This window comes from Panthera tigris, chromosome E2 (genome assembly GCF_018350195.1).
Source record: "Panthera tigris isolate Pti1 chromosome E2, P.tigris_Pti1_mat1.1, whole genome shotgun sequence".
In the NCBI taxonomy this organism is placed as follows: domain Eukaryota; kingdom Metazoa; phylum Chordata; class Mammalia; order Carnivora; family Felidae; genus Panthera; species Panthera tigris.
In genome coordinates this window covers 14,387,998-14,411,470 of record NC_056674.1, presented here as the reverse complement: position 1 = coordinate 14,411,470, position 23,473 = coordinate 14,387,998, and the positions used below count along the sequence as shown (strand labels likewise).

The 23,473-nt window shown below is 51.9% G+C and overlaps 1 protein-coding gene and 1 long non-coding RNA gene across 6 annotated transcripts in view; one reads left to right on the top strand and one right to left on the bottom strand.

Annotated features, from left to right (window-relative positions):
• AKT2 (AKT serine/threonine kinase 2) overlaps positions 1 to 23,473 on the bottom strand; it is a 63,673-nt gene that overhangs the window by 34,687 nt on the left and 5,513 nt on the right. For 2 of the 4 annotated variants that reach the window (XM_042970089.1, XM_042970092.1), the window contains exon 1: positions 14,997 to 15,155. The gene's annotated coding sequence lies outside the window, so the exon portion shown is untranslated. Of the gene's footprint in view, positions 1 to 11,198; positions 11,327 to 14,996; positions 15,156 to 15,500; positions 15,716 to 23,473 lie in introns of those variants that run through there. The other 2 variants (XM_042970090.1, XM_042970091.1) reach the window with 2 other exon arrangements.
• Positions 1,959 to 14,158, top strand: LOC122234278. Of its 2 annotated transcripts, none has more exons than XR_006212044.1 (3): positions 1,959 to 2,028; positions 3,506 to 3,588; positions 12,956 to 14,158. It is a non-coding gene; the product is annotated as an uncharacterized LOC122234278 (long non-coding RNA). The 2 variants fall into 2 exon arrangements; XR_006212043.1 differs by having other exon boundaries at positions 2,006 to 2,086.

Sequence of the window (23,473 nt, the reverse complement as noted above, 5' to 3'; positions counted from 1 at the left end):
GCTTCAGATCCTGTCTCCTCCCTCTGCCCACCCCCCACCCCATGCTTGAGCACGCTCTCTCTGTCTCTCTCTCAAAAATACACACACACACACACACACACACACACACACACACACACAGCGCTTAAAAAAAGAAGCTGGGTTAGACAGTCCAGAGAATGCGGGAAGCCGACATCGGGGCTCCTGGCTTCCAGGGCTCGCCCACCCCAAGGATGCTCTGCCTGGATTTCCCCCTCAAGAACACCGCGTCACCAGTTGAGTAAGAAGGAGCAACCAGGGGTCCAGAGGATCGGAATTTCAACCCCAGGCTCTGCTGGCTTCCCAGCTGTGTGGCCACAGGCAAGTGACACCCTCTGTGACTGTAGTGCTCCCATGTCTACAATGATCCCACTGGAGATGGGACATACACCCCAGGAGGGAGCAGACAGCACATCCCCAGCCCCACAGCCCGCGGAGCAGGCTGGCGTGGGGGCAGGGTACCTTCAGCTCTGCACAGAAGCAAGCTGAATGGGAATGAAAACCGCTGCTCGCAGTGATCTGTTCTGAACAGTGACAGGGGAAGGCGACTGAACAGGGGTCTCCAAGGAGGCTCGGACCACTCTGGCAAGCTTTTGTTTGTTTAAATAGCCACTGACTACAGGAGTGTCACTGACTTACTCTATCGTTATGTCTCAAACGCTCTATGATAATTTATTTTAAAACTTCTTTAAGACAGAGTCACCTGGGGTGCCTGAGTGGCTCAGTAGGTTGAGCGTCCAACTTCGGCTCAGGTCACGATCTCACGGTCTGTGAGTTAGAGCCCCGTGTCGGGCTCTGTGCTGACAGCTCAGAGCCTGGAACCTGCTTCGGATTCTGTGTCTCCCTCTCTCTGCCCCTCCCTTGCCCATGCTCTATCTCTCTCTCTCTGTCAAGAATAAACATTTAAAAAAAAAAAAAAAAAAAGAGGCACCTGGGTGGCTCAGTTGGCTAGGTGACCACTCCTGGTTTTGGCTCAGGTCATGATCTCACGGTTCGTGAGTTCAAGCCCCGCATCTGGCTCTCCACTGACGGTTCAGAGCCTGCTTGGCTCTCTCTCTCCCTCTCTCACTGCCCCTCCCTGTGTCCCCCTCTCTCTCTCTCTCTCTCTCTCTCTCAATAAATAAACTTAACAAAACCATTAAAAAAACCTATTTAAGATATTTTTATTCCCATCTATTTGATTCACGGGTGTTATTTATTGCTCAGTGGTTTCCAAACTGTAGTAGCTCCTTCAGAAGCTTCATCTCACAGTGCTGGAGTCAGATCCATGAGAGGCAACTTACAAGACGATGCAGGGCCATTGAGGAGAGGCCCTAGTGGCAGCCTTGGGAAGGGACCAGGCCCCGGGAAGGGTCCTTCCAAACCTGTCTCCTCATTTGTAAGAGTAGGGCTGCTTGGCAAGGGGGTAGGGCTGTTGTAAAGCCTCGCTGAGCTCTCGTGCTTCTGTCCTCACATCTGTAGTCTGGGATCCTGTGACTACCTGAGTCAGAGCCCATCCCTCCTGTGCTCAAACGCTCCCGTGTCCCCATCTTACACAGAGCAAAAGTCAGAGGCCTTACAGGAGCCTCTGAACACTATGAGGTCTGCACGGTCCTCCCTTTACTTCTCTAAACACACTCCATTTCGACGATGCCTACTCCTGTGGCTCCCCCAGCACACCAGGACACCCTCACCTCAGGGCCCTTGCACCTGCTGCCCCTCAGTTGGGATGCTCTGCTCCCTGGTATCTGCAGGGCCCCACCCCACTTTCTTCAGCTTCTGCTCAGGTCACTTTCTTTGAGAAGCTTCCTAGACAAAAGGGAGCACCCACCCTACCTCCCCTTACCCTTTATTTTTCTCTATAAGCACTTTATTGCTGGCGTGACCATATGTATTTACTTAGTTATTATAGCTTATTGTCGACCTCCCCCCACTATGATGTCAGCATGGTAAGGGCAGGGGCTCTTGCCTGTCTTGGGCCTGCTGGATCCTCTGAGCCTTGCAGGGTGCCGGGTATACAGTGGGTGCTTCGTAAGTATTTGTGGAATGAATGTGCAGAGTGAAGCCCTGTGCCCAGAACAGGCTCAGAGTAAGTTAGATTCCTTTCCTTGCCATTTATCAAGTTCTTTTTTCTCTGGCCCCCTCTCCCTGACCTGGTTTCTATGCCAGACAGCACAGATGGCACAAGGAGGCAGGAGGGGAGCCGAGGCTCTGCATCTCCTGGAGCTGGAGACAGCAAGGTGGGGCTCCTTCCCTGTGCTGCAAGCCCCAGGAGCCTGTCGCCTGCCCTCTAGTCTGCCTTCCCTACAGCTCCTGGAGGAGGACTTGCTCAGGAGATTAAATTCAAAGATAACAGGGGCACCGGGGTGGCTCAGTCGGTTAACCATCAAACTTGGGCTCATGAGTTCGAGCCCTGCATCAGGCTCTGTGTTGACAGCTCGGAGCCTTAGGATTCTGTCTTCCTCTCTCTTTGCCCCTCCCCCACTTGCACTCTCCCTCTCAAGAATAAATAAACATTAAAAAAAATTATAATCCAAAGACAACAGGAACCTGTCCTTCAACAGGCGGCACCTGCTTATGGGAATCTGGAAGGAAAGGCTCACGGGGCGAGCGGAGGGAAACAACTCCCTCATGTGCCATCCACAGCTCTGTGAACCGGTTCCGCGTTTTGGGAGGGCACTTCAACAAAACTGACCAAGTGGAAAATGTCCCTGTCGGAAATTCTCCTGCAAAAAATGCTCAGGAGGTTCGGAAAACGTACAGAGGTCGTCCTAAAGCGGGGTTTCTCAATCTCAGCAGGAGTGTTATTTGGGGCCCGAGAATTCTTGTCACGGGGGCCGCTGTGCACAAGGGAGGTTTAGCAGCATTCCTGGTCTCTACTTGCTAAAGCCCACGGCACACCCTCCCCTGAGTTGTGACTATCAAAAATGTCCTCCCCACTACCAAATGTTCCCTGGGGGCAAAGTCACCCCACCCCCACCCCCCGACTGAAGGTGTAGCTGCTGAAACAGTGAGAGCCCGGAAGCAACCTAAGTGCCTGCACAGGGGTCTGGCTCTGTAGTAGCGGCTGATGTGACCACACCAAAGAGTGAATGAGCGCCTGTGTCGCACTCAGCACACAGCACACACCAGGCGACCTAAGCGCTCGGTACCTGTGAATTCGACCCTCCCAGGCACTTTTATAATCTTTCTCCCCCCCAATGTTTATTTTTGAGAGAGACAGAGCACAAGTGAGGTAGGGGTACACAGAGAGGGAGACACAGAATCCGAAGCAGGCTCCAGGTTCTGAGCTGTCAGCACAGAGCCCGACGCGGGGCTCGAACTCACATGACCTGACCCGAAGTCGAATGCTTAACTGACCGAGCTACCCAGGCGCCCCGCCCCCTCATCCCTTTTCTGCAACACCAACAAGTACACAGCACACGGGCTAATTCTGATTCTTTCTCACACACTGACATTCTTGAGCCAGTCGTCCTTGTCACCATCCAAGTGTAACTGTCTTCTACAGCATCGTCTTCAGAAAAGCCGTCACCCCATCATCGACAGTGGATGTTCCAGGGAAGAGTACCTTAGGCTGGAGGCCAGGAGGAGGTACGTGTTTAAACAAAACATTGCACGCACAGGGGCGGGAGTCAAAGTTGCCTCCGGGACCAAATGCGCCTCAACTTCAGCTCTGCCACTTGCTGTGTGACCTTGGACAAATCACTTCCCCTTTCCTTGCCTTAGTTTCCCCATCTGTAAATTAGAACAGTACACACTCCAAGGCTGCTGTGAGGCATAAATGAGTTAATCCACATAAAGTCCTTTGAACTTTGCCAATGTGGCAAACGCTCAACACCTATCAGGTGTTATTATTTCCTCTGGTGGGTGGAGACACAGGGACCCTCACTTCCCACGTCGCACATCTCTGTACTACGTGAATTTTTACCTACTCTACCTCCTTGGTACAAAGACAGCATTAAAGATACTTTTTTTTTCTCTTAAACACCACACACTCCCCTCAGCTGCCCCATCTGTCTGCTTGGAGCAGGTAGGACTGGAAGCAGACTGAAGAGTAGGCGGGCTGCAAAAGATACCGGGACAAGAATAAGCACAGAGCAGATTTCCTTCTCTTCCTCGCCACCCCCGCCCCACACCTTCCCCCTCACCCCGCCACCTAGGGCCTTGCAGCACCCACAGAAATCATGGCAGATATCGAAGTCAGCCTGGTCATGGGCTCCAAACACACCGACTGCACCAGGCTGCAGCTGTGAGAGACCCTCCAACCAGAGCTCTGACCCTGTCCCTCCCCTGTTTGGGGATCACATCCAAGGCTTTTGTGGAGACAAGGGCCCACCTGAAGTGGCCCCTGCCTATTCTCCTGCCTCATCGATGAGCAGCACCACCCCCACACACACTTTCCCCTTCTCCTGGTCCCTTGAACACTCCTTGCTCGCTCTCTCTCTCTCACCCCAGGGCCTTTGCACATACTAGTCCCCTACCTGGCCCTGCTCACCCATCTTTACCTGCTAAATCCTCATTTCCTCAGGGAAGCCTCCCCCGTCTGTCCTTGCCCCACAATGAGTCACAGATCCTCAGACCTTAGCCTTACCTGTCCCCTCACAGCACTTACGTCTAATGTGCTCAGTCACCTGTACAATTATCTGGGTAATGGTGCCTCCCTCATTGGACTGGGAGCTCCACAAAGCAGGGATGGGAGTGTCCTGGTCCCCACTGTGTCCCCACCACAGGCCGGGCCTAGAGCTTTCATTAACTAAGGGTAGCGGTAGCAAACACAATCCCAGCTTTTGGGGCCAGAATTGTGTCAAGTAAAGGCAAAACAAAAAAGTCCTGAATTCATTCATTCCACAAACCTGGCACTTAGGCCGTGTCAGCAGTGCTCTAGTCACCAGGAGGCAGCAGTGACCAAAACAGAACTCCCTGCCCTGGGGGAGTTTGGGGGGGAAAGGGGGGGAGGGTGGCCAGGCCTCAAAATGAAGCTAAATGAATAGGCAAATTACATGCTGTAACAGAAGTTGACAAATGTCACGGATAAAAGCAGCACACCGAGGACTAGGTCTGTGGGAAGGGGTAAGGGTTTCCAGTTTTATCCAGGGTGGTCAGAAAACGGCTCCCTGAGGTGGTGAAATGGGAGCAGAAACCTGAGAGATGAGGTAGCCACGGGGCCAGGGGAGAGGGGAAGAGCACTCCAGGCTGAAGGAGGGTGGCACCAAGGCCAGGGGTAGCCTGCACGAGAGCCAGTCAGGAGGGTGGAGGGGAACGGGGCACGTGTGACTGCGGAAGCCGGGGTGCCTGGCTGGGCCGGGCCTGGGAGTTCACCGTAAGGGCTGTGGCTGTTTCTTAGGGACAGATGGGGAACTGTCTGGCTGGAGGTGAGGCGGGATGCGGAGCTCCTGGCCCCACTGAGGCGGGGGTTGTATCACAGCCGCCTTCTCCAGCTGTCCCCGGAAGAAGCCCTATGCACTGGCCCGACACCCTCACCTTCTGGCTCACTTGGGGACCACAAGGACCCACATTTTACCAAAGAGGAAACTGAGGACAGAACGACTGAGTACCCAATGCTGGGCAGCCAGGACGCAGGCGAGGAAACTGGATCACGTCCGTCCCAGCCCTGTGCCTCTTCCACCTCCCTCTGCCCACACTCAAGAGGCCGAGTCTCCTCCCACCTCCCACATCCCCTCCCACATCCCCAACGCCCTGCAACCCGGGCGCTGCCCCCCCCCCCCGCCTTGTACACAAACACAGGCGCGCACAAGTACACCGGGCCCCCCTCCGGTCTGGCTGAGGGGTTCCGGCCTCATAGGCTTTGCTCCATATCATCATCTGCCTGTTTCCCTGGCCAGCAGCTTTGAGGCAGGGTCTGGTGGCGTGAGTCCCCTCCTCATCCCTAGGGCACCTAGGAGCAAACAGGCAGTCTGACCCATGGCTAACATTTACTGAGTGCTCACAACGTGCCGGGTCTGGATTCCTATCAATTCTCCTAGCAACCCTGGGAGGCAGATGCTATTACTATCCCCATTCTTCAGAAAAGGAAACTGAGACCCAGGGAGAATACGCACATGCCCAAGATCACGCAGTGGGTGAGTGCAGGAGATGGCTGATCTAGCCAACAGAACTTTCTGTAATAATGGAAATGTAGCTATAGCGGCTAGTGCAACTAAAAAACTGAATTTTTACTTGTATTTACACTTAATTCGCTAAAACGTAACCAGCCACACACGGCTAGTGGCTGGCCTCCTGGAGGTATAGCTGTCCGGGACCTCTCTGATGAAGCAGTGGGAGGCTGAAGGGGCCCAAGGGGCTGGATGACCCCAGCCTGCCGAAGAGAAGCTCCCATGTGGCTCCATCACTGCCAGCCCGGACCCACTCAGCCCAGAGAGCTGAGACAGGGCTCAGAGGCCCAAATCCACCCCCAGAGGGCTGGTCAAGTCAAATCCTGACTACTACCTCCAGGCCACACAGGTCGCTTCTCTGAACTTCAGGGTCCTCATCTCTAAAACAGGACGTTACTACGAACCTGAGCATGTGCTTATGTTATCTCAAAAGATGTCTTTTGGAGGGGGGGGGCAACCCAGGGTCATCATGGGGACCCAACGATACCTGCTTCAAACACAGCTGGGGATGGAGCCAGCACTTTGGAAAAGAGGTGGTAATGACACAAAGGCCAACTCCAAAGTCAAGGGCCAGCCTGAGCCTTAGTTCATCAGAGCTATGGAAGAGCAGCTATGTTAATACTGTCACTAGTTGGTTAAAAGGAATCATCCAGATGATTCACGACATGCCCATATTAACTTGTTGAAAACAGCTAAAAAAAGTAGACAAGTCGCAGACACTACCCCAAAAACACATGCTTAACACCCGCCACTACCCCCACCCCCTCCAGGTCTTTGGACACTAGTCTGAGAAGCACAGACTTGCCTGCCAGAGCTGAGCCCTGCCACCCTCCTCTCCCGCCACCCCACTCTCCCAGCTCCAGTGGCAAGTATTCAAGCGTCATCACACTGAGGCATATCCCACCTCAGGACCTTTACCTATGCTGCACCCCTGCCTGGCCCGTTCCTTTGGGTTTTCATGTCAAGGCCTGAATGCCTCACCTTGGGAGCCTTCCCCAAGTTCCCCTCCCACCAAGTCCAGCCAGATCTCTGTTCCCCTCCTCGGCGGCACCAAGCACTTGTACAACAAACACTACTTCTCTGCCTCCTCCAGCAGACTGGATGCCACTCCCTGGCACCTAAAACTATACACGGCACATAGTACGTACTCGATAAATTATCTGGTGAAAGAATGGGATACACAAATGATCAAAAATAGCCACGGGCTGGCTCCAGAGGCCTTTCAGGAATCAGACCCCAAGGCAGGGGTAGGGGAGTACCTCCCAACCTTCACCCCCACCCTCGGCTCAGTGAAAGGAAGAGGCTGGCCAAGGCCGGGGCTCTCTGGGCATTAGGGGGTGGAGAGAGGCAGCTGTACCCCATCTCCAAAACAGGGATCGAACAGAGCTAATCCAGTCATTTCCAGAACAACTGAGGCCTACTTAGTGCTGGCTTTGTCTAGGAGAAAAGAAAACAAAAAAGATCATTTGGAACAACAGTAATGAGAGGTGTCTGGCTGGCTCAGTCAGTGGAGCGTACGACTCTTGATCTCAGGGTTGTGGGTTCGAGTCCCACATTGAGTGTAGAGATTATTTAAAAATAAAATCTTTAGGGGCGGCTGGGTGGCTCTTCATTTAAATGTCTGACTTTGGATCAGGCCACGATCTCAAGACTTGTGGGTTCAAGCCCTAGATCAGGCTCTGTACTGACAATGCGGAGCTGGAGCCTGCTTCAGATTCTGTGTCTCCCTCTCTCTCTCTCTGCCTCTCCCCGGCTCACGCCCTATCTCTCAAAAAAAAAAAAAAAAAACATTTAAAAATTTTAATAAAAAATAAAATATTTTTAAAAATTTTTTAAAATCTTTATTCATTTTTGAGAGAGAGAGACAGAAGGTGAGCAGGGGAGGAACAGAGAGAGGAGACACAGAATCCAAAGCAGGCTCCGGGCTCTGAGCTGTCAGCACAGAGCCTGACGCGGGGCTCGAACCCACGAACTGTGAGATCATAAGCTGAGCCAAAGTTGGATGCTTAACCAACTGAGCCACCCAGGCACCCCCCAAAATAAAGTATTTTTAAAAACACCACCACCACAACTAATGACCTCAGAAACAGTGGCCATGGCATTGATCAGAGGCAGAAGAGTCAGTCTTAAAGAAGCAAACTTAACCCCAGATAGAGCTGGGTTCAAATTTCATGTCTGTTACCAACTAACACTGTGACTTTGGGCAAATCTAATAACCTGCATGGGCCTTCATTTGTTCATCTATAAAATGGGAGGAAAGTTACACTGAGCTCCCAGGTCATGGTGAGGACAGGTGAGAGCAGGCGCTTCAGGCCTTAGGCCCCAGAGCAGGGCCCAGCACAAAAAGGCCACCCTGCTAGCTCTCGGCAACACAGCATTCTATGTAGCTTTCTGTGCCTCAGTTTCCTAACTACCAATGGCAGTGACTCTTACCCACTCATAGGCTGCTGTGCCGGAGCTCAACACATGCGCAGGCTGCTCAGCATCATGTCTGGCTTGAGGGGGGCCAGGGGGCCTTGGTGACGGGTGTGATGAATATTCCTCCCTAGCCCTCCCCGGCAGGAACCTCACTCAGCTAATCCGCCTGCCACCTCCTCCCACCAGTCCACCAACAAGCCCAGGCCGGTTGCATCCAGAGCCCCTTGGCTGCTCTCAGATGCCCAACCTGACCCCGGCTGACCATCTCCAGCGGCAGCACGGATCCACTGGAGCACCGTCCCAGGAGGCCCCACGTCAAGCACTTTCTGACAAATGAGATCCCTGAATCCACCCTACAGCCCCGCTTGGAGGGGATGTTCCCATTTCCACTGAGCAAAATGCACCTCAAAGAGTTGACACAAGGACACCAGGGTTCCAGAGCAACCAAGGGAGAGGCCAGGAGCAGGGTGCAAACCCAGGTCAGCCCGGACCACGACGCAACAACCCACCTTATGATGAAGACCTTTAAATCAGGCCAGGGAGGGCTAGGGAGAGAGGCGACAGAGCGGCAGCTGCCCCAGTCCCTTCGGAAAGGGCTCACGAGGTGGCAAACCAAGGCAGGCTTGGATTTCTGGCCTCACCCTTAGAAACAACATCTGCGGACGAGCTTCCTGGGCAGAACGGCTGGGCTCGAGGAACTTCCTGCATGGACCTCTACATGTAGGTCTTCCCTTAGCCAACCCCGGAGCGTCTTGCTGTCCCCTGCTTCACGCACCCAGTGCAGCCAGGCTCTGCTGCGGGTGCTGAGTTGGCGGTGGGTCCTGCCCCCAAGGGGGGCCAGGCCCAAGCTCCCACCCCCCCCCCCACTCCCTCGCTCCCTCGCTCCCTCCCTCCTGGTCCTGCTCCCAGGGCTGTCTCCCCTAGCTGGGCCTCTTGCTGCTTGGCTGGTTGTCCAGAAGAGCCTGCCACGGAACCACCCCACCGTGCAGCCCAGAGGCCTGGTGGTTGAGAGCCTTCCACTGAGAGCTCTTGGGAAGCTGAAGAGAGGCCCAGGGAGGGGTGTCCCTAGTCCTCCAGAGGCCTGGAGATCAACTGCAAAAGACACTCCTTTCCATCCCTTCCCACCCTAAAGGCTTTCTCCCCAGGAGAAAGACCCCAGGAGGTTTGCTCTGAGGGTCTCCACTCCTTCCAGGAAGACAGTTCAGAGACAGCCTGGCCCCTCTTACTGCACTAAGTATGAGGCTCAGGTGCAGGATTAGAAGCCACTTTCACCCACAATTACCAAGCACCTTGCTGGTTTGGGAAGACTCTGGAGCCACATTGCCCAAATTCAGAGCCCGTCCCCAACACTGCCAGACCCGGCACAGGTTATCAAGGTTCTCCAGGCTTCTGCGAGGTGGGAATCAGAGCCAATTCCTCCTCAATCTAAGGGACCTTCACTCAAGTCTTCCCATGCTCCTTTTACAGCACTCTAATCCCTACCTACATGTCACCTCCTCCAGGAGGCCCTCCCTGATCACCCCAGCTAAAACACAGTAATATCCCCACACTCTCTTTCCCCTGATCCCTATTCAGTTTGCCTTCATAACACTTATTACAAACTGATATCCCGCCACAGATTTGTTTGCTGGGCACCTGTCGCCACTAGAAGGTAGGCCCCTAAGGTCCGGTCTTCCAAGTTCTAGAGCCACACCAGGAATGTGGCAAGCCCTCTGGCATACAAGCTGAGTGGAAGGTAGAATCAGTCGAGGCTTCATCAGGTATCACCGTTGTTCTGCACGGTTATTTAATATTAAGCCCAGCTGTTTGCATTGGGGAGGGGTAGGCACAAATCACCTCACCAAGCCTCCCCCCATCTGTCCCTAAACGGAACAGCCATGGGCCCTGGGGAATGCGGTGTGAAAACCACAGAGGAGGGAGGCCACCATCACCCTTGGCCGTTTCTAAGGCAGTGATTCTACTCAAGGGGGAAGTGGGAGGCATGTGAAACTCCCTGACCGGCTCTAAAATCCACCCCCCACCCCAGGCAAAAGTCTGAGTGAGAACCTCTTATGGCAAAAGGCACCCTCTAAATCTGACCACGCTGCTCCTCAGAGCAGTCTGCAAGGCTCTGACCCCTGCCCGCTCGCAGCCCCTGGCCTCCCCTCCCACACCCGCCCCCTCACTGAGGCCTCTGTGCCACAGGTCCCTGGCCTCGCCAAGCTTTCAACTCTAGCACTGTGGTTCCCCTCCACCATGCCCCAAGGCTGTTCCTTCTCCTCACTCACCTGGTCGATCTGGGATCAGCTGGGATCAGCTCCGAGGCCTTCCTGACAGCTCAACTAAGGAAGCTCCCAGTCACACCTCATTTTAACCCATTGCCCGGCACCTCCCTTTAACCTGTCATTTCTTCACCAGGTTTAGGGCTTGTCTCCCTCAGCTCCATGGAGGTGGCGCCTCTGTTGAGTGTACCACCATGACCCTGGCACCTGCACACAGCAGGTGCTCGATAAATGATAGCGGATCACCGAAAAGCTTCAGCTCTGCAATGCCTTAGGGGTCAAATGCACACTTCTCCCCCCCCCCCCCCCCCCCACGTGGCTCTGCACAGGTGACTCCCTCCAGCACTTCTGCTACTCACCCTGCTCACACCCAACCTTCTGCCTCAGCCTTCAAAAGGGCTGTTCTCACCTGGGTCAAGGCCCTTCCTGCTACTCCTGGTGGGCTGTGTCGGAGATTCAATAAAAGCACATACAGGAAGGAGGGTTAGAAAGAGCCTGCCGTCTGAAAAGGAGCCAGGTAGAGTCTGACCTCGGAGGAGCTCTGGGCAGCAACTGTGTGGGAGGAGGAGGCAGCCTGGGTACTGCATTCGCCACTCTTTATTTGATTATACGTCCCCACCCCCGCCCCAACCCTCCAAAACCTGTTTCCTCCTTGGGAAAATGGAGATGCTAATTTCAGCCAGGCCCTCCTCCCGGTGTTCCCTGACAAGGGATCTGTAACCGGGGAAGGGCCTTCAGAATCCTAGCAGAAATAATGAAGAATTACAATTGCTAAGATAATCTCAGGGCTCATCGTGTGTCAGGCACTCTTCTGAAATAGTGAGAACAGGAAACGTTTGCTGGAGACTGTTAGGCCAGCAGGGCTATAAATGCTTTCCACAAATCAACCCATTTACCCTTCACAACAACCTACCAAGGGGAATTCTCATCCCAAGACACAGACAATGAAAGCTCAGAAAGGTTGAGGAACCTGCTCAAGGTCACACAGCCAGGGAGTGGTAGGGCCGGGTCGGAACCCCATGCTCAGATAATCACTTCAGTGCAGCTCTTTACAGGGGTTAGAAACCAGGACACGGATTCCTGGATTCTGGCTGGGCCAGGCTAGGGAGCTGGACACCAGGACACCTGAGAGGACTGAAGGTAGGGTGGGGGGAAGGACACCCTGAGGATGCCCTCAGGACTGCCGACTGAGCACCTGCGCAGTGCCACGCACCATTCTGGAAGCTTCTCGTGGCTTGACTCATGAAATCCGCACAGCAGCCTCAGTGGGGGCCGTTCCGAGCCCACTGCACAAGGGGTGAACACTGTGGCCCAAGGTCACACCGCCAGAATGTGACGGCACCAGAACCTGCACACAGGCCCACCACACCATCTTGTGCAGGGACATCTAACACCAGGGCCCTTGGTAGCTAGGTCATCCCCTGCATGTCTCCCCTGCTGTTCTCTCCTGGCTCCCAGCACACACTATGCACCAGCTTCAAAGACGCTCTGGCTCAACTCTGAGTGGGGGGACCAAGTTTCACCAGCAAGTCCAGAACCGCTGGACTGGCTGCCCCAGAGTCCTGGGCTCCCAGGCTAAACGGAAGGGCAGGCCCAAGGGTGCAGGTGGCAGGATCCAGGGCAGGGCTTTGGAGGTGACAGAGACCCACTCCAGCTTGGCACCTGGTGAACAAAGAACGCATGACACCAGGGGCAAGCTGACCTGGGTTCAAAGCCCAGCCTGCCGTCTAGGGTCTGACAGAGGGCAAAGCGATTCTTCCTCTGAGCCCCAGTGTCTCATTCCTCAAAATGGAGAGAGACACCATATCCACCCCGGGGGGGCAACTAACCCACCGCTCTAGTTATGTTGTCAACAAGAGGTTCACTGAGGCCAACCAGGCCCACGGGTTCCCGTCACGGTTCTACTACTTCTGGCTGTGACACAGCAGGAAAATCATTTCACTTCAGTGTCTCAGTTTCCATATCTGTAAAATGGGCATCACACGCCTACCTAGCTCTTAGGACTCTAAAAAACAGGCATTTTCATACTTACCCCATAAGTGTGTTTTGAGATTTAAATGAGGTCATGGGTCTAAAAGGGTTGCCGCATGCCTGACATAACAGTGGATGTGTGTTCACTGGCTCTGGAAAAGATTTGCCTGTCTGTTGTTTCCCCTTCTAAAACAGAGATCGTGACAACAGTACGTGTGGCTCTAGGATGTGAGTGTTCAGCACGCTAATCCATGTGAAGCATTCTGAATAGTGTGTGGCACACAGAATCCACTCGATAAACATCAGCCATCAATCTCATGATTATTGTTTTTATTGCTGCTGTCAACCCCATCCAGCAAACCCTCTAAAAGTTGGCAGGAAACCAGAGAAACAAACCCCAGGTGGAGAAAAATTCTACAGAGCCACCACGGTCTCGAAGAGACTCCAGGGCCATTCTCTAGGAACCACAACCACAGAAGCCAGGCAGCTTGGAAGCCAATGATGTAGACCAGAAGCAACCATCTGCCCCCTTTGACCGTATCACCAGCCCACGTTAGCCAGGTCAATCAGGGACTACAGCCAGCCCTCCCGGGAACTCCAGACCCAGGGCAAAGGTTACCAGGAAAGCCAAGGTCACAAGTTGGCCTAGGGAGCAGGGGCAGTGGCTCCAAGCACCCACCCAGTGACCACAGTGAGAAACTAGATCTGTGGGGGACTTGGCTACCCGAAGTCCTTCAGAGAAATCTGAAGGGTCAGGCTGGGCCAGGGTCCCCCCGCCCAAATCCCCTTGGCCTATGCAGAGACGAACAGCTGGGAAAACAGCACTCAGCCTCACGGCCGCCTAATGGTGAAGCCAACTGTTATCGCCTGGTGGGGAGCGTAAACATGGCACGCGACAGAAGGCTGTACAGCTACCCTAGGGGAGACACAAACAGCCTCGTGGCCAGGATGGAGGAGCCCACCATGATCTGCATTGGCCTGATGGGCACCTGGCTCATCTGCACCCCCCACCCCCACCCCCACCACAAGGTCTGGCCAGGACTGAACTCCCAGTGCTTCTCTGTGAGGAGAAAAGTGAACAAGGTTGAAAGGCAGACCACAGAGGACCCACCTGATTACTCTAGCAGAGGCCTCTTGCTGAGCCCAAGCAGCCACCAAATGAGAGGATGCGGGTCTGCAGAATCCCAAGGATCAAGATGTCCCCAGCCACCTTGCCTTGTCAGAAAAGGTGTTCTTCTAAACACTCCTTCCTCCTAAGGCTTACCAAGCAGATCCAGCGGACATGGCTCCTCAAATCTAAGCTCAGTACCTCCTCCCCTCCCTAATACGGAGCAGAAAGCTCAGGAACCTTCAGACAGTGGCTTCCAAGACATCTCCTGCCCACAGAATCAAAGGATTTGCTCCAGGGGTACCCCACACACCTTAAAATAAAGCTTAATAACATGAAACGGTTCTGCGGTAGACAACAGTCCCAGTGACCAAACAACAATCCCAGTGACCATACAATTTCCCCCCAAAGTCATCAACAAGTTCAACAGCGATCCTCCGTGCTCTAGCTCAGGGTAAACCCCCAAGCCCCACCCACCAAACTCTGGAGGCAGAAGCCCTTCCTCAACACTCCGCGTTACAGCCCTCCCAAGATACTCCACAGAACACCCACTGGGGGCTGTCCCCCACCCCCGCCCGTCCTCTCAAAGATTATAAACAGCACAACCCTCCTCCTTTGATACAGAGCTCCTCCACGCTCTCGGGATGCCCCCCCGCCAGCACTTCAGTGGTATAACCCACAAGGCGCTACCCCGGCCGCACTTGGTACGGCTCCCTCCCCAGCAGTTCCCCCACCTCCCCCAAACACGCTCAAGAAACTGCTCCCACAGCCCCGAATAGGTACGGCCCCCTACACTCGGTAAGGCACGCACACCGGTCGGGCTCTCCCTTCCCATCCCACTGCCTCAGCCTCCAGCTCTTCAGTGGTTCGGTCAACGCACTTTGGTGTGCCCCCCCCCCCGCGCCGCCTCAGTGGTACGGCCGGCCGCCCCCGCCCCCGGCCCCTCAGGGCTAGTCTGACCACCCCCGGCGCGTCCGCCCCCAACTCAGTTCCGGAAGGGGGGCCTCCGAGGACCGCGGTCCCCGCCCGGCGGGCACTGGTGGTACGGCCCAGTGCCGCACTGCGGGGGGTCCGGACGCGACCATCGTGGGGGGGGAGGCACTCGGGGACACGCGCTGGCGCACTCACCTGTCACCGGCGGCCGCCCAGCCTTTCCGGCGGGGCCCTACTCCCGCCCATCGCCACGCTGCGCTTGGTCCCGCTCCTTGTGTTTCCTGGCGGCGGCAACTGCAGCGGCAGCGGCAACGCCTTCTCCGAGCCAGGCCCAACGGCTCGCGCGGCGCGGCCCCCCCGCCCCCTCCCCCCGGCCCCCGCTTACCGCCCCCTCCCACCCTCTGGCCGGAAATACCGCCCTCTCCCGCCACAAACAGGAACTGACGTCAAAGAGCGAGAGATGAACTCGGAGAGCGCTAGAGCGCAAGCGCAAGAAAGGGCAAGAGGCTGACTCAGAGCAGGACGCATGCGTACAGTAGGCAAGTTTGGGTCGATGTGGGTTACCGAGGTGCCACGCGCAAGCGCCCGACGGAAAGAAGAGACAGGATGGCGCAGGCGCAGTAGGACTCTGACACCCGCTTTCCCTAATGTCTCGCCGCAGTGATACTTCCCGGCAGCCCCTGGTCTTTATTTACATACGCTTTGATCTCGCTTTACTGTGATCTCGCCTTTCCTCCCAGTTCCGAGGCTCTTAAAGAGCCCCGGAGCGGGGGTTTTGAGAGTTGTCTTTTCAGTGTGTCCCCTCATGATGAGTATAGGCTCTGAAGCCTCACAAACCCAGCTTTGCATTCATTCCCTTGCTGGTGATTGTAGGCAGAAGACTTGACCGGTTTTCTGTGCCTCTGAATCCACATCTGCAAAATGGAAACAGAGCTGTGTCACCAAGCTATTGGACTTTTTAATGTCAAACAGAACACTTTATATCAATTAAACATTCTGTGACTCCAAATACTAACCCTACCTGCTCATCATATACAGTATGTGCAATTAAGTAGGGATTGGACTTTTATGGGGTAATTTGGGCCTGCAAAGGCCTTAAAATCGCCCTGTAAGAAAAGAGCTTTGCACAGATCCTGGCCCACTTGCTAGCTAGTGTACTAGGCCCTATGAGACATCTGTCTCCCAGAACTTTCTCATAGGTTGGGTAGGGCCTGCTGTCCTCAATTTGGGTTCCAGTGTGCCACGGAGCTTGGCAAGTAACACATTGGTTAGTGCATACTTCTAGGAGGCCTAGCTGGGAAGTGAAGAATCTTAGGTCCACCTAAATCTGTGAGAGTGATGCAGAGGCAAGTACGGCTCAGAGGCGGGCCTTAGGTTCCCCAGAGGTAAACCTAATACTGGAACTCGACCTCAGCTAATGGGTTTTCAGCTTGGAACTTGCTGTTCTGTATTCCTTATTCATGGGCTTCCCCCATCACAGCCCTGACCATTTTAGTGTCTTACCGTCTGGTGATAGGTCTGTCTCCTCCACTGCACAGAGCGCCCCACCAGGGAAAAGACCGGGACCGTCCCAGTCATCACTGTGTAGCTAACATTGCCCAGCCAAAGTTCTGGCACAGAGTATGCTCTTGCGGATTTTTTGTTTCAATAATTAACCCTTCCGCTCTCATCTAGATTCAAGATTACCGTGGCCTACCCTCTTTGCCCCTTTCCATGCCCAACAGTTCATGGCCCGTTCCCCTATTTCTGAGTCTTCCTTGAGCTAACTGGAACCCCTGTCCCTCCTGGGATGGTTTACAACACATGGAGGATCTCACTGAAGCCTTGTGTACAAACTCCTTGGGGTATCAGTAGTCAAGAGTAATGACCTAGTACACACATAGGTATACTTACCTGTAGATGGATAGATAGATAGATAGATAGATAGATACCTGTATGAAATGTAAGTGCCATCAAATACTATTTACTCATAGGCACCATACACTCGGATTTTTTTTTTTTTTCAGTGCTTTTTGAGGCCCTGCTGAACTGATTTTCTGACCCTCTACGGGGTCTGGCCTTTCAGTTTGAAAAACACTGGTTTGGGGGTGAACAACACTCAATGGCTTTGGAGATAGGCCCTAGTTCTAATCCTGCTCTTCCTGCATCCTTTCCTGTCAAAATAATTTCACTTCTCTGAGCCTGCCTTTCTTCACTGCAAAACAGTATCAATAGAATTTATTTAGGGGCGCCTGGGTGACTCAGTCGGTTGTCTGACTTCAACTCAGGTCATGATCTCACAGTTCGAGAGTTTGAGCCCGGCGTCAGGCTTTGTGCTGACAGCGCAGAGCCTGGAGCCTGCTTTGGATTCTGTGTCTCCCTCTCTCTCTGCCCCCTCCCCCTGCTTGAGCTCACGCGCGCGCGCGCGCGCGTTCTCTCTGTCAAAAATGAATAAACATTAAAAAAAAATTTATTTAGCAATTGTAACAGGCCAGTTTCTGTTCTTGACACAGTCCCACCAATGCTGTCCTATTGCTGTCAACACAATCTTGGAGGTTAGATGCAAATTAAAGGGCTTGCTCAGGATCCCAGGACACTTTAGGGGTAAGGCAGGATTTGAACCCAAGCAGTCTGATACAAGAGTCTGTGCTTTGAATTCATATCATGCTATAAAATGGGAAGTGATAGCCCTGTTTCTGCCCCATCTTGCTTCTTAATTATCTTAATTTGGGGGCTTCAGTCTCTCAATTTCCAAATCAAGGGTGATTGAGGAAAAAATTCCCTAAAACCCCAAATCATTCTATACCCTTTCATCTATTCAGCAAATTCCCCGCCTATAACTGTAAATATGGGCGGCACAAGCACTTCTGGGGAGATGGGCCAGTAGCTTCTCATCTGAAGGCTGCCCAAAGGCCTCTTGAATCTGAAAACAGTGATTAAGGATCCTTCCTTGAGTAGCTCCGTAGGCTCTGGTTCGTGAGTTTGAGTCCCAACGAGTCCCATATCAGGCTTTCTGCTGTCAGCACAGAGCCCACTTGGGATCCTTTCTCCCCCTCTCTCTGCCCCTTCCTCTCTCTCTCTCAAAAATAAACAAACATTAAAAAACAAAAACAAAAAGCCAAACCCTTCCCTGAGGGAAGGAGGGGGTATCTCCTCCAAATCCCCTCTTGTCCCCAGAGAGCAGAAATCAGGCCCTAGAGTTCATTTCAACCCTTATCAGAGATTGGGCTGCCAGTGCATGGGCCAGCCAGAAAGAACCTCTTTAGTAGCCCCAAATGGGGAGCCTCCACTCCTTCCCCATGCGGGGGGGGGGGGGGGGGGGGGCGGGCGGAGGGGGGGGCGGGGAGTCTATGGCAGTGGTGGATCTGGCCACAAGGGGGAGCCCTCCCTGTCACACGGGGAATCTAGAGAGGATTCCAAGAGGACTCAGATGTACCCCCTTCTTCATCTTAAGCAGAGCATTTTCAGGGGAGAAAGTCCATAGCACTGATCAGATTCTCAAAGAAGTCTGGAACTGTTTAAAAAAAAAGGTGGGGGGGGGGGCTTCTGGGTGGCTCAGTCGGTTAAGCGTCCGACTTCAACTCAGGTCACGATCTCACGGTCTGTGAGTTCGAGCCCCGCGTCGGGCTCCGGGCTGATGGCTCAGAGCCTGGAGCCTGCTTCCGATTCTGTGTCTCCCTCTCTCTCTGCCCCTCCCCCGTTCATGCTCTGTCTCTCTCTGTCTCAAAAATAAATAAACGTTAAAAAAAATATTTTTTAAATAAAAAAAATAAAAGATAAAAAAAGGTTTTCTTTAAAAGAGTTTCCCACGTTATACAGAAATGTTGAAATATCTTTGACTCCTCAGCCAGAATACTAAGCCCAGCGATGCTACTGTTTGGGAAGATCTTATTAGAGTGATTTTAAGTGGTTGGCAGAAGTACAGATAAGCCTCAGGGATTCTGTAAATGTTGGTTCCGGTTTCCTCTTTGTAAAATATGTTTCTGTTTCAAAAATTGTAATGGAAGTCACCATGCATCGTGCCCATTCGACTTTTTAACACATCAGAGATTCCCAAAACGTTTAAGTGGTCATGCGAAGTTAATGCACTTATACGCAGACCATGGGACAAAGCTTTTTCTACTCTTAGAAAGATTGAACACTTTTTCCACCTGATCTGAACACACAAATGGCTTCCCATCCCACGTGGAATAAAAGCTGAAGGCTTCATCAGGGCCCTATGCGAGCTACCCCTGCCTACCTTGCCCTTGACCACCATGTCCTAGACACGGTAACCTCTGCCCCTCCAAAAAAAACAAGCTTGTTCCCACCTCAGGGCTGTTTCACTTGCTGTTCTTTGGCCTGGACTGTTCACTCCCCGGATCCTCATGTTTGCATGACTGGCTCTTTCTTGTCTTTCAGAACTCGGTCCAAATCTCACCTCACCTAGAGAGGCTTTCCCTGGCCAACCCAAATCCAAAAGAGCCACACCGTTACTATTTCTGTAGCACATTTGAATTCCCTACCTAGCGCTTAACACTCAACACTATTCTTGTTGCTCGTGTAGCTGTCTTTCCTCAAAACCAGAATAGAAATTTGCCCCCGAAGGTGACTACCTTGGCTTGGGTGGCACCACGGTATCCCTACCTCCTAGAACAATGCCTGGCACATAGTTAGGACTTGGGGATCAGTAAAATACTTGTTGACTGAATGTGGTTTTGATTAAGAAGGTTATAGCAAATGGGGTGAATTTGACTTCAGGTCTAAACTTGTCCACTAACAAAAGCTTGAATAATAATCATCTCTTAACCTTTATGAATGAATTCCCACCTATCAGGTACATTGCTAAGAACTATACCCATGACCTTGTTAAATGTTCCCACAGGTGGAAGTCTCTGTAAGGCTTATTTTGCAGAAATAAACATAGGCGCAAGGAGGAGAAGTCTCTTACCAAATACCACACCGCTGGAATGTTGTGGCGGCCAGATCCGTTCCCACAGGTGTCTCAGGCCAAGCCCCTACTTTTAGACAGAGCGCTGTGCTTCACCCGTCTGGGTCCAGACTTGAGAAACTAAGTCTCATTTTATGCGGAAGTATATGGATTTGAAACAGCGAAATGCTTAAAACATAGTGTCCTACATGATTAATAAAAATTGGGATGATACGAATATCACCTAATGTTTTAGGGCACCAAGGAGGGAATCATTTCACAGCTGCCCAACGCAGTGGTTTATAACCTATTCCCGCTGTTGCCACAAGATGGCGCCACATGAACTGGCCATTCCTGCTTGCAGGCATGGAGCCTTCCAGGAGCAAGAGGGGGGCCTTCCTTGGTGCCGTTATTTAAACATTCTCTGTTTACAAGAAAACTGTGACAGCTAAATGCAACACATGATCCAGAATTGGATTGTGAGCCAGTGGGGAGAATGGCCATAAGGAGCATTATTGGGACAGCTGATAAAATTGAAGTATGATTGAAGTTAGATGAGTCTTGTATGTTAAATGTCTTGGTTTGGATAGTTATACTGTGCTTATGGAAGAGAATGTTCTTGTTTTGGGGGAATACACACCAGGGAATTAGGAGGTTAAGGGCCATGACGTTCTCCAACTTAACTTTCAAACGCTTCAAAAGACAACATCCATATATGTATGTATGTGTGCGTATGCGTGTGTGTGTGTGCGTGTGTGTGTGTGTATGCCTGTGGAGAGGGGGGACAGGGAAGAGGGAACGATAAGACAAATGGAGCAAACAACTGGCAAGTCCAGATAAAGCATATTCAGAAATCCCTTAGACCATTCTTGCTACTTTCCTAGAGGTTTACAATTACATTAAATAGTTACTCAAAAAGCTCTCTTTGTAGCCAGTGAGAACGTCTGAAAGAGTTCTTTAAGTAGTGGTGCTGAAAGTCACCAATTTCAGAGATGAAATTAGATGGCAACCAGTGCCAAGGCTCTGTGAAGCCCTTCCCGGTTATTCTGTGAGGCAGATGCTACTATTACTCCCATCTCAGTGGAGAAGAAGTAAGCACAGAGAGGCTGAGTAACTTGCCCAAGATCACACAGCCGCAGAGCTCATGCTTTTAACCTTCACAGGCCATCAAGAAGGCCAAACGATAGCCACGATATGCTACAATGACCATTTAGGAGCAAGCACTGCACTAAATATGAGGGACCAGAGAAGGAAGATTTAGGGGAAACGTTGGAAAAAATGAATGTAGGTTTATGTGCTCTGAACACCTGCCTCAACTTGATGTCACATCTATGCCAACGTCGGTCCCGTAGTATGCAAGGTTTAACCAAAATAAAACTGGGAAATCCAGTGGATGCTGGTTCTAAGGTGACTGCACCTGCTGGCCATTAACACTGGAGGAAAAATTGGAATGTTCCTCACACGAATCTGATCGTTCTCGATACGTACTTGTAATTACACGAATAGCATAAATTCAAACTTATAAAACATAGGTACATTCCCTTTGCCCCTGCAATTTAAGTCTTAGGTATTGGCCCAATGGATATGTCCGCACGTAAGCAAAATTCAGTGCAAACTAGAGGCACTGACTGTGATAGAAGGAGACCTGGAAAGCCCTAAGTGTCCACAGTAAGGGACCGGTTAAGTACATCAAGGTACATCCACACAAGGGAGTATCGTGCAGCTACTTTAAAAGGAAGCTTTGGAAAACAGCCCAGCAGTTCAAGTGGTTAAAATACAATTAACACACTGCCCAGCAATTCAACTCCTAGGTATATACCCAAGAGCAAACATGTCCACTCACACGCTCATACACGAGTGTTCAGAGCCTTAGTATTCATAACAGCCCCAAAGCGGAAACCACCTCAATGTCTGTCATCTTGGTAAACGAGATGTGGGAACTCATACACTGCAACATCACTCATCAATTGTTTCAAAATGGAGTATAATGGAAGATCTATGGTGTAACATGGATGAATGTCAGAAACAGGCTAAGTGACAGAAGCCAGACGGGGCGGCCGCGTACTGTATGGTTCTGTTTACACGAAATGTTTAGTAAAGGTAAATCTACAGACAGATTAGTGGTGGCCACGGGCCTGGAGCCCGGGGGCAGAGTGTGGGAGGACTTGGAGAATCATGGTTAAGGGGTGTGGGCTTTCTCTCCAGAGTAATGAAAACATCCTGGAATTCTAGTGATGGATGCACAATTCTGTGAGTAACTAAAAGCCATCGAATTGTGCGCTTTTTTTCCAATGTTTGTTTATTTTTTTTGAGAGATAGAGACATAGCATGAGTAGAGAAGGGGCAGAGAGAGAGGGAGACACAGAATTCAAAGCAGGCTCCGGGCTCTGAGCTGTCAGCACAGAGCCCGACGTGGGGCTCAAACCCACGAACCATGAGATCATGACCTAGGCCAAAGTCAGACGCCCAACCGACTGAGCCACCTAGGCGCCGCTAATTGTGTGCTTTAAATGAGTGAATGGATGTGCGTTATATCTCAATAAAGTATGTGTGTGTATTTTAATGTGAGAGAGAGAGAGCGGGGTGGGGGGGGGAGGGGCAGAGGAGACAGAGAGAGCGACAATTCTGAGCAGGTTCCACACTCAGCACAGAGTCCGACACGGGGCTCAATCCCACAACCCAAAGATCAAGACCGAGGCCGAAATCGAGTTGGACGCTCAACCAACTGAGCCACCCAGGCACCCCAGTGTGTGTGTGTGTGTGTGTGTGTGTGTGTGTGTGTGTGTGTGTGTTTAAAGAAGCTTGTCATGTATTGATATGAAATGATCTCCAGGATATATTAGTGAAAAGAGCAAAGCGCAAAACTGCCATATATGCGACCATCTGAGTGGGAAAACAGAGTTATGTTTGCAAATGAAATACTTCTGGAAGGACACATAACCCCAGTAACACCCACTGCCTCTGGAGAGTGGAACTGATGACCCAGAGTAGGAGAGAGAATTGTTGTTTTTTAATTCTTAAGAGATACCAAAAACATATAAAGAATAACACAACAAACACCTGTGTGCCCACCACCCAGCTTTAAAAACCATTCCTATACTGTTTTCTTTTTTTAAGATTTTATTTTTAAGTAATTTCTATACCCCAACTTGGGGCTTGAACTCACGACCCCGAGATCAAGAGTCGCATGCTCCCCCAACTGAGCCAGCCAGGCACCCCAACCGTTCCTAGGCTGTTGCGTATGTGAGGTCCAATCACATCCCATCCTACCCCTGGAGGGAACCATGCTCCCACATCTGGAGTGCGTCAATCCTATGCATTTCATACATTTGCTACATTTTAAAGAGCAAACTGATTGAATTGTTAAGTGAGTAAATATTTAAGTAGTAAATATTTTGCATATTGCAGAACTACACATATTCTTCTGCAATTTTTTTCAGTCAGTGTTTTGCTTTATTCTTATTGATATGTGCAACGTTCGTTCATTTCCATTGATATATAATATTCCACACCCAATACATCAGACAGTACATCCTATATTGATGTATGATTTGCCCAGATGGCCACAAAACAATCGCTCATCCCCCACGCTCTTCTTACTATGAGACAGTGACATTCCTGTCATTGAGAGGTAGGGTCTATGGTCCCTCCCCTTGAATCTGGGCGGAAGTGAACCAATGTGACTTGCAATACTAGGTTAGAAAAGGCAATACGGTTTTTCCTGGCTCTCTTCAGCAGCACGCTGTTGGAACCCAGCCACCATGTTGTAAGGAAGCCCAGGCCA